Below are 11,517 nucleotides of genomic sequence, written 5' to 3' on the forward strand. Positions count from 1 at the left end.
TTCAGACAAAAATGCCCTTTATCACAAAATGTCGTCCTACTTGTTCGCAGAGCCTGCGGGATGCTCACACTACACAGCCAAGAGTCCTGCAAAGTGTCTACATACCATACACAGGGAAAGGTCCTTCTCATTCTTACCCTTGAGATCCCTTCCAACCTGGAATTCTATGACTCTATACTTCTATGATTCTTGGAGGAGACACTACTTCCTTGGCCTTAACTGGAAACAGGACCACAGCCTGACTATATAGTATTAAGTAAGTTGGTGCCGGTCCAATTTTCAGAGCCTTATACCTGGCATGTCACAGCTCACGCTTACACTGTTAACATTTTTTGCCTCCAAAATGAAGTGGACAAGTCCTAAATACCTGTCTGTGCACTTAAACACTTCTAATTCAAACCTGAAGCCCAGGTTTCTGACTTACACTCAGTCGTTAAAACGGCAGCTCAGTGGCTGACACGCATATAGCAGGATGGAAGGAAAAACCTTTTGCCAGCTTTGCCCAGTGGCAAAGACACTCCCCCTGTCCCACCACACAGCCAGAGCTGCTGAATCCTCTTCCATTTAGCTCACAGGTGAGATGTTCTGTAACATGAGAGTCAAAACTATTATTTATTATAAAAGCAGGTCCTATCCAGACAAGGGATACCTCCCCCGTTCTCTGCACTTGCTCTATGTCCTCACAGCATGTGGCCATCCAGCCTTCTCATCATTCTTTTCTCATGTCGCAGAGAGTTGTGCAAACCTTTCTAGGCTGAGAAAGTTGGGGCTGTTCATCCTGGAGAAGAGAAGGCTGCGTGGAGACCTCATAGCAGCCTTCCAGTGTCTGAAGGGGGCCTATGGGAATGCTGGGGATGGACTATTCATTAGGGACTGTAGTGATAGGATGAGGGGTAATGGGTTCAAACTTAAACAGGGGAAGTTTAGACTGGATATAATGAAGAAATTCCTTACTGTTAGGGTGGTGAGGCACTGGAATAGGTTGCCCAGGGAAGTTGTGAATGCCACATCCCTGGCAGTATTCAAGGCTAGGTTGGAAAGAGCCTTCGGTGACATGGTTTAGTTTGAGGTGTCCCTGCCTATGGCAGGGGGGTTGGAATTTGATGATCTTAAGGTCCTTTCCAACCCTAACTATTCTATGATTCTATAACCAGCTTCACAGGCTGCAGCTCTTCAAAGGCAGAAAGCAGTGTTTGGTGTTAAAAAGTGAACTAATTCTTGGGCAGTCTTGAAAAGAAAGAGCACATTTGCACAAAATTCAGTGTATTTTTCACAAAACTGCACATCCTGTATTCCTTCTTGTACTTTAGTTTGTTGGTTTTAGTGTCACTTTTCCACTGCTGTAAATGTTCTTTCGTTCCATCCCACAATAAGGACTGTTTCAAACCTGTTTGGTGTTTAGGCTGTCAGTCTCTTAAGACTCCAGGGTCACACTTCTAACTGCTCAGCTTTGGTAAATAATTCTAATAAAGGATGTCTCCAGCCTCTATCCTTATTTGCATTTTTACAGAAAAACAGACCCAGCCAGAGCTCATTTATAACTTAGGTAGCTTTACTAAACTGATGAGGAAAGTTTCAGACATTACTTCTTTCAAAACTAATTTGTACATAATTATGCCCTTGTTTATTTGGATTACAGGGTGTGACTCACAGAAAGGACTCTATGGAAGAGAGAAGATGATGATGACTAAAGTTGTTATGATCTGAGAGAAAATTAGAATGTAGAATCTGTTTACTTCCATTAATATTTCTGTTTATATTTTCCAGTTTTCTGAATTTTCTCTGTAGTTGTATTTTTTTGTTTTATTAATATGTTCCAGTACCCTGGCACAAGGCAAAGGTACAACCTGCTTACTTAGACTGAGATTTCCCTCTTCTAACTTTAACGGTCGATATTTAGCCTATTTTCCTTAGGCTTCCTTTTTTAATCAAGGGAGAAAAATGACAACTATCAAAACATAGTTTATCTGGTCTGTTATAAGCATCTTGAAGCTGGGAATAATGGGATTCCTATTTCTTCCCACTCACCAGAGACACAAGTCCAGGCTTGTGCATACAAGTTTGATAGTAGACATCCTTATCTGACCAGTTACAAGGTTTGTAGATTCTACTTAGTGCAAGTGCAATATTTTCTATGATTCTCAGCAATTCATCTTCAACTGATCTAATAACAGTTGTATAAACTATTTCTTCTGCAACTTTTTTTCCATGTACCTGCTTATCAGTGGAGATTGGTAATAGCTAGAAACCTGGTGTAGAACTGTACCTTGTTAATTCCTGGTTGTATTGATCTTATTCATCTCTTCGGTAGCTCATGTTGAAAGGTTTGGTGACAGGAGGAATATTTCTTTTTCCTCCCCAGGTAAGATTGGAAGGAACTGCTGTACTTTTTAGCCTACCTTGTAGTCCAGTGTTTGATTAAATAAATTTCCTTTATTAATTACAGGTACACCATTAGTAGTTTTCTCATCTCTTCTGCTTACTGCCTGTGATGTATGATATGTGTAACAAAGCATAATGACATTTCAGGTTTATGTTTTGAAAGAGCTCCGCAAAACACCTCTTTTTACAATGCAAGGCAAGCATTAATCAAGAGATAGTCACTACCAGTCCTATGCTCTTATAACTTGTTAGCCGACAAATGCTTTACCTGATTTCAAGGAAGGAAACAGAAGAGGATAAGAGGAGATAGATATCAATTAGTACAAGAGTATTATTAAGTGTTTTTCCTATTATATTATTCATTAATTTTAATAATGCCTTGAACTGTAACTAGTCATTATAAACCATTTAGATGGAAAAAAAGAAATAAAATTTTATCACAAATTCCACACAACATGGTTAAGAAGCAATGATAACCCTTGAGACCTTAGGCCCATCTCTCATTTCACAGCAGGACAAGTCACATGTAATCAAGGCCTAAATTAATATGAGAGGCTTGGCGAAGACAGGAATATGAAGCATCACTTCAATTTATTCTAAATTGTATCTCCCAGCTAGCAAATCTTATTGTACGTTTCTTTTTCCACTCATCCATGTGCAAATTTTGTTATTGGAGGGCTATGTGCTGGCAGAACAGCATAATGGGTGCTGCACACTGTGTGTGTTACACACTCACTAATGCTAAGAAGATGGATGACACATTCATTCCCTTCTCGTCCCACCACTAAATCCATCCTTATCCACCCCAGTGTTCCTGGGGGCCATATATGACACCTTTTCCTTCGTTCTGCCCACAGCTCCATCTACACACCACCTTGAATGAATAGGTTTTATTACATAATCTAGAATTTCATGTTAGATCATAAGATGATATGAGTCCATGTATTTGATGATGTACGCACCTCAGGGAAGTCATTTTGTGTTCTTTCTATCTAATCAGTCCAAGCCTTTATGCTACTCTTATTACTACTACTTGTAAGCATTTAATTATCATAGCTAATAATCTACAAAGATTGCAACACAATGTTTCTATCAGATTGCATTGTCATTAATCTGATTTTGCTGACTCAAATGATAGGAGTCTACCTGGGAGTGTCTTTAAATCTATGCATGATCTGAGATCAGAAGTTCAGTTTCCTGTGCCATACATGGCAACATCATTTTGATGTTGAAACAAATTCCTTTCTTTACTAGATGCTTCATTTTTCATTGTGGCAGTCACAACTGACACTTTACCACAGGACACCTATATCCTAATTTAGTCCCTTTCAGGCATGTATTTACCAGAAACAAGGCCTGAACCTCCTTGCACCTTTAACTATCATCTGGCCCTAGCACAAGCATGACCTGACATATGACAGCAGAAGTCTTCAGTAATGCACCAGCTGCCCTCTTTATTTCCCATTTTAATTACACCCAACCCAGATCCTCTCACAGAGGAGGGGAAAATTGCTTCTAGTGTGGTGTATGAGCCCTGCACAAGAGCACAGGAGGTTCAAATATGGGGCTTTGAAGAGAGCTCCTTGTAGGGTGGCACAGACGGTCAGAAAAAACAGGCAGCTAGCACTTAACACTCGAACACTGAGCTAAGGCAAAAAGAATGTGAACAGGTCTATTTCCATCCAATTATATTTTATGTTCGCAGACCTGTCTTTCAGAGATTTTGTTTTTGTCTTTCATGTTAATTTGCCAAAACAACGTAAATCAGATCTGCTCAAAAACATTTTGCATGCACCAAACGAGGGAAAGTCGAGAGGGGAAGGTCAGTCATGTAAAGGTGTGATATGGTCAGTGTGAGCCAAGTTACTAAAAGGTTAGCCTTTTAAATGGCCAAGTTAAATAAGACACAATTGGTGCTAAGTTAGCCTCCAAGAGCTCCCAAGCACAGGCTTATGAACGCCTGGAGGGACAGGTTTGCTTCAATTGTGCCGTATTTAACTTGGCAATTTAAATGGCAAAGTCCTTTCTAACTTGGCTCTTGATATATATATCGCACCTTTCTATGGCTTAACATCTTTTCTAAAGAGGATTTTTTCTTCACATTAATTAGATATTGCCATATGTGTGTACATAATATTCATATATATATACAGACATAAAATACATTAATCTATTAGATGTCACTGAAAATTCACATGGGGTGGGTAAAATTTTCCAAGTTCTAGCATATAAGCTATATTCAGATTTTTAGTCCCGAGAGAACTGGTTTTCTTAAAACAAGATTTTAACACCACAGATAGTCCAGGAAAAGAGAGAAGTGCAACGACGTCTTCTAGAAAGAGATCTTGTCCAGTGTTACTTGTTACTTTTGTTATCTGGTAATTCTTTTGGGGTTTGTCCATTGAAGGCTCAAATGAATCACTAACTAAAGAGAACTGCGGTTTCCAGGGGTACTCGTTTTCCTTATATCCCCTTTAGAGATTGATGGGAGTGTGCTAAAGTTTGGATGAGGTCACACTGTAGGGCTAAGGCTGGCATTGTACAGCTTCTCTCCATTATAGGAACTCAGATGATCAAGGGCTAAAAAATGGTGATGGGATTAAATCCTTGTAAATCCATCTTTAGCACTGCCATGACTGAGATCAGAACCTCTTTCTTTTTAGCTTATCTCTTAACATGTGTTGGGATATGCAAGGAACCTCTACAACTATTTCTGTTTTGTAACCCAGGTGTTCTTCTGTAGGATAGGAATAAGTAAATAATTGGACACGAGTTGATCTGTATTGAGTTTTTCTAGAATGCCACTAACCCTCAAATTTTGAACTGTACATCCTTAACTATGAGAGCTGAAATTAAATCATTTCAACACTCTGATATCTAAAGGAGCAATTTCTCTCTTAAGAGCCACCCTTTTCAGATAATACAAAGAAAAAAATAAACAAATGAATCATTCCCCCCCCCCCCCCCCCATTGATTTAAACGAATAGTATACAGGAAAGGAGGAATGGATTAAAGGGCTGAGAAGATATGAGCTTTCTGGGAAAAACAAAAAACTGTTTGAGCCCCTCTGGTCTGGAATGTGTTCATTCCCAGAATGGGCTATTACTTTAATATACATCAGATTAGAAAGTTCAGTTTCACTTCCCCACCTTCTTCCCCCAAATACATTGACATTAGAAGGAAGATTACAAGTTGATGAGAGTACTGCAAGCTATAAAAGAAACTAATTTGAAATGAGCTGCCTCATGACTTGCTCCCCCATTAATCACTTCTATGTAACTGTTGCATTCTTCAATATAAGCTTTGAAAGCACCATTGCAAAATGGGTTTTCTCCCTAAAATCAGTATCATGTTTTAAGGCTGAGGCAGTATTCTGTCTCTTTGAAAGGCACATCATGTTTGGGTGATATCACAACCTACAGACAGTAGACTGGGCAGCTTGAGTTTCTAGTCCTGTTGAAGACAGCAAAAGAAAGTGAGTAAAATAAAGTGCAGGATTTCATTACCTTTCGTCATGTTTTATTGCATTGTGCATATCATCACTTTTAATCCTTACTATCAGTAGAACATCCAATTACAGGAAGCTTCAGATATCGATTACTTGTTTAGGTGGGCCATTGTAGTACTCAACCTAATGCACAGCATTTCAAATAGAAACCTATATCTCTAGTTGATATATGTACAGTCTCAACCATCCCAAGCTTCTTTGCAAAAAGGCTGATGTGGAAATGTGGTCTGCCTGGATATTTTATGCAAAGACAAGTAGACATTAGGAGAAGGGTTTGAAGGATAGTTTAGAAGCTGCGTTGAATCTACTGCTTAGTCAAATGTTTCCTGGGATAACCTCACAAGTCATTTAGGACTAAACTCACAGACAAATGATGCCCAGCTCAGGAAGATGAGCATGCAAAGGTCACTGCCTGAACTCCACGTATGACACTGAGGAAGAGAAAGGCAATTGAGAGAGGGATTCGCAGAAACAGTTTCCGGAGCAAAGAAGGATGTGGCAGGTTAACATAAGCTAGCAAGCTGCAATTCAATGGAGAAAGGACTGTACCTAAAGTTGTTGGAATGTGGAAATAAGACTCACACCACAAAGACCAGCCTATATTTAATCTTCAGAGTTATGTAATTGGCTGTTAATATACTTCACATTTTAAATACAGCTTAAGAGAAGATGATAATAGTGCTGCCATTCATCTTCTGCACAACAACTAAAATAGTTGTTTCCTTTAGCTGTTCATGAAGTCAATAGAAGAAGAAGAGTCACTGGAAGAAAAGAAATAAATAATAAGCATTCCAAATAGGTTTAGTGCTTTTCTTTTCTGCAACTCAAAATCATAATGATGATTTATAAATATTCTGCCTTTTTTTCTAAGGTTTTGTATGTAAGAGTATATCACTGCAGGGGCTCTCCAATTTATGTGTTGAATTTATGAGTCACTTCCATACTAATCTTTTTTCTGATTTAGGGTACTGAATGTTACCATTTAAGTTACCATTAAGGCTCTAATTGACTTCAGTGTGGAAGGCAAGCAGTGTAAGCTTCCTTTAAAATAGTTTGGGAAGTTTAACTATATCATATTAACTGAAAACTGAGGTCATTTTATGACTCATCTTTCATTTTTAAAAATCTTACTCTGTAATCTTTAAAAAACAAACTTGATTGCTGAGAATAATTAGGCATAGAAAGTACTATTTACATTGTTCAGTCTTTTGATAAATGTCCCTCATTCATTAAGAATCTCCAAAATTAGAAAGCCACAGTCTGGAGCACAAGTCAGATGCAAAGAAACAATCCAAAAGTAAAAAACCGGAGCTTCCTAGGCTCACGAGTCCAACATTGATTGTTTCAGATCATCTAGAAGTTTCTCTTTCAGGCTAAACTATGCTTTTACCTGAAAAAGTTCATCATCAAAAATAGATAAATAGGAACTTTAGACAGGCAAGCTAAGTTACCTGGAGCTCTCTAGAGCTATCTGGAGAAGAATAAGGTCCCTGTACGTGATTTTGCTCTTTCTAGCAGAAAGGGGTCATAAACCTAGATGGTGCTCTGATCTATTCAAATGAGTAAGAGAGGTGAAATAGAGATAGTTCTTCCTTTTTGACAGTCACTTTTCATTAAGAGACAACCAGGAAATACAGATGTATAACTGCCTTTAAGCATGGTGTTCTCCATAATAGTGAATGGATTTTTATTTTTTTGGATCTTACAGTGACCACACAATAGGGCTAACTTAGCCAAAAGAGCTGCTGAGAATTAGTGTCTCAGAACAATCCTAAATATCTTCAAAATACGGAAGATGTGTTAAAGCAGAGAGCATTGCCCTTGCATGTGTCAAATTCAAACACTGAAGATGCTTCAGTTGGTGACAGTCATGAAACATGGAGAGATCCATCTGTTTGGCGTATTTGAAAAAGGTGTTAAAAAGGAAGCATTTTTTTTCATGTAGCTAAGAACATCATTTTCGTGAGACCAGAGTGTACGCCCAAAGCAAGTGAAAATGGGATGCACTGTCTTTGGAATGATAGTCATTTGAACTCTCATACTTCTCTAATATAACTAGAGGTGAAAGAATAGAGGTAGGTGAAAGAAAGCACCTGAGTGCTATAGTTTTATATCAGAAAATGAGGTGTGGGCCCTCTCATTAATCCCTACATCCCCACCATCCGGTTTTTGTGGGAAACGCATAGCTTGGAGCACTGCCATGGTCCTGTGGTGACAGCGAGAGACTGCTGATGCCAGGCCGTGAAGGAGTGCTAGAAATAACACCTGCTCCCCTTCAGATGGAGATAACTCTGTGAGAAAACTGTGACAGCTGTTAGAGATAGGGGACACAGCTCTGATGGATAAGAGCATTTAGAGGGCAGATTTTGCTCTAGCAGCTCTGAGAATACTTGATAACTTCCATAGCACAGTATGGCAGGAGATCAAAGGCAAGCATCTTCTGGAAATCCCTTTCTGTCAACAATGTACTTGGATGATTTCAACTTTCTGTGAGGAAACAAAAATAAAACAGAACCCAAATTATCTGTTCCCATTGCTTGGCAAGGTCTTCGTGAGAGATTCCCACAGATCTGAAGTGAATGCTTGCTACACAACATTCTGCCTTCCTATCAGAAAAACACTGGTCAGTCAGCACTGGTGGGTTTCTTATTACTGTAGAAATACTTCATTTAAAAGTACATTACAATAAAATACTTGTAAAGAGAGCTGAAGGAAAAACCATAAGCAAACCTTTAGGGCCACTAATTCCACAATCAGAGATACTTGTATATACTTAAATAAACAAGCCTTATATAGCTTCCAGGTGGAAAGTAGATACAACTTTCATGCAGGTTTGCAGCCTTTTCCAGATTCCAGAACTACATCAATATGTTGTTAGAATCACTATGGTTATGTACAGCCACTTTTCCCAAAGTTTTTACAGAGAGAAAAGTTTGCTGTTTTCACCAAATTCTGAAGACTTTTGAGTCTTCAAGCTGTGCTGTGGATAAGGCAGCAATTTAATGGAACATTGTTTCAATTTCTGAAAACTAATAATATTTTTCAAAGATTCATGCTCTAGTAATAATGTGAAAGTAATAGCTAATAGCACCTTTGCAATTTGTTAGGTAATGGCAGATCATGCCTTAATGCAAACCGCGTTAGAACAGTCTTAGTATATACTCTTAACAACAGCCAGGCAAATATTCCCTTTCTTTTTCCCCCTTTTAGGGACTAAACATCTAACCTGACAACCTGTAAGGTTAAAGACATCAGAAAGCACATTAAACATTGAGCAGTTTTTATCTTTTGAAAACTATCATCACTAGTAACAGCTGCAAAAGGATTTCATAAACTACATTTAAAATGAAACGAGAGCTGGAGTCAGGTGAAAACTAGAAGGACCTGGTAATTTTTGCTAATTAAAGCAAAGTCTGATCTAAAAAAAAAAAAAAAAAGTATTTAACATTAAGGAACTATATTTCCATGCTAATTTCATACCTACCTATTCACCGTCATGCAGCTTGTAGAGCTATCTATAGAACTATCTATTTTCACATATGACTTCCCATGTGCTTGTGAAACATAGATATTCCATTACATGCTGTAAAATCACTATCCTAATGGGCTGCAACACAACCGCTTGCATTATTTCAGCCACATTGAACTGAAAAATCATATAAAGACAATGATGTTGATATTGTAACACAGTAAGGGCTAAGGTCAAGCAGCTGTGAATGCAAGAAGCAAATCCTGGGTAGGGCCAGCCTTGAGGCATAGGGATGTGAGTCATTATGACTGCATGGCATGGATCCTGCATCACCCCACATGGCTGATGCAGGCGTAACTACAGAAACTGCAAAGCATAATGCTGGCTGTGCATATAACTCTGTAAATATAATGCTTGGAATTTATTACCCAATAAACTATGAGCAAAAGGTTACTATTTGAAAGACAACTTTGCAGAAAGAATACTTACACCTGATACAGCAGTTAAAATTTTATGTACAGAAGTTTATTCTTTGTGATACTACAGGATTTTATGAAGTATATGAGTATGTTCAGTACAGCTACTAGTATAAAAATAACCACCTTTATAGAATTCTACCACAGCTAGTTAAACTCCAACCCCTGTTTTGTTTTGGTTTGTTTTTCAAATGTACCAGTTAGTTCAGTGCACTGATGGTCATTGCTCCCGGTTTATGCTAGTTTATGTTGAAGACAGAATTAAGGAAAGCAGGCTGCAGAGATCCTGCTGCGATCATTGTTCACCCACCTAAGGACCTCTCTGTGGTGAGAGAATCCCAGACATCCTTAGATGGGACTCACTGTATCCTATAGCAAATCATCTATATGGTCATGGTCTGTCTTGATGTTTCTCCTCTGGGAAAAGCACATGGGACAAAAGAGATTCAGGGTCTGGTTATTTTGTAGAAAATGTGGATAGAAGATCCTCAGGTGAACAAAAAAAAAAAGAAAAAGGCAACAAGAAAGGTTGCACTGCTTAAGCTAATCACTACTTAGCAACAGCTGAAACATCAGTGTATTATCAGCATTATTTTCATACCAAGTCCAAAACACAGCAGTGTACCAGCTACGAAGAAGAAAATTAACTCTATTCCAGCTGAAAGCAGGGCAGACAGGTAACAGGGAAAAGCCTCAATTCCTTTTTTGCTTCAGTTTTCATCGATAATGATCCAGGAACTACAGGACAGCCAGCCTCACTTCAGCCCCTGGGAAGGTGATGGATCAAATCCTCTTAGAAAACTTTTATGGTCCTATGAAGGATAAGGTGGCTAAAAACAACCAACACAGATTTACCAAGGGCAAACCATGCCTGATCAACCTGATTGTTTTCTGTGATGAGGTGGCTGGTATTGTAGATAAGGAAGAGGGCAGGTGATGCCACATACCTTGAATTTAACAAGGTCTTTGACACAGTCTTCATAGTCTCAGTATCACCAAATTGGTAAGATATAGGCTGGATGCGAGAACAATAATGTGGGTGGGAAACTGACTGGACTGCTGGGCTCCAAGAATTGTGATGGGTGGTGCAAAGTCCAGCTGGCAGCCTGCTAATAATGACATCCATCAGGGATGAATACCAGGTCCAACAGTGTTTAGTGCCTTAATAGCATGAATAGCAGTATACCCTCTGCAAGTCTGCAGACAACAGCAAATGTGGAGGTACAGTCAATATATTGCTAATCAGAGGAACCTAGACAAGCTGGAGAAACAGGCTGACAGGAATATTGTTAAAGCCAGCCAAACTTTCAGCAGTTTTATAAATTATCTGGATGCAGGAGTTGACTGTATGTTGTTTAGCAATGATAATAAATGAGTTGCTGTGGACTCCTTTGAGGGTAAAGGGTCCTTGCAGAGACATTTGGATAGGCTAGAGAACAGGGCAATCACCAACTGTAGGAAATTTAACAAGAGCAAGTGTAAGATTCTCTAGCTGGGGGAGGATAATCCTGGTTATTGTACAAACTGGGGGACAAGAGTTCAGAGAGCAGCCCCTTGGAAAGAAATCTGAGAGCTTGGGCTAGTGTCAAGCTGAATGTGACTCAACAGTGTCCCCTGGCAGACAAATGGGTCAACCATTTCCTAGGGGACATCAATCACAGCGTAGCTGGTGGGTTGAGGAA

At 39.0% G+C, this 11,517-nt stretch overlaps 1 long non-coding RNA gene across 1 annotated transcript; it reads right to left on the reverse strand.

Moving 5' to 3' along the window:
- Positions 1-10,467: 10,467 nt before the first annotated feature.
- LOC133210137 (uncharacterized) lies at positions 10,468-11,025 on the reverse strand. The gene is made up of 2 exons (XR_009724874.1): positions 10,783-11,025; positions 10,468-10,647 (listed from the first exon to the last, which is right to left on the reverse strand). It is a non-coding gene; the product is annotated as an uncharacterized LOC133210137 (long non-coding RNA).
- Positions 11,026-11,517: the final 492 nt, after the last annotated feature.

Source organism: Neopsephotus bourkii, unplaced genomic scaffold (assembly GCF_033783945.1).
Source record: "Neopsephotus bourkii isolate Nb327-2 ecotype Australia unplaced genomic scaffold, CSIRO-AGI_Nbou_v1 NB_398, whole genome shotgun sequence".
NCBI lineage: Eukaryota > Metazoa > Chordata > Aves > Psittaciformes > Psittacidae > Neopsephotus > Neopsephotus bourkii.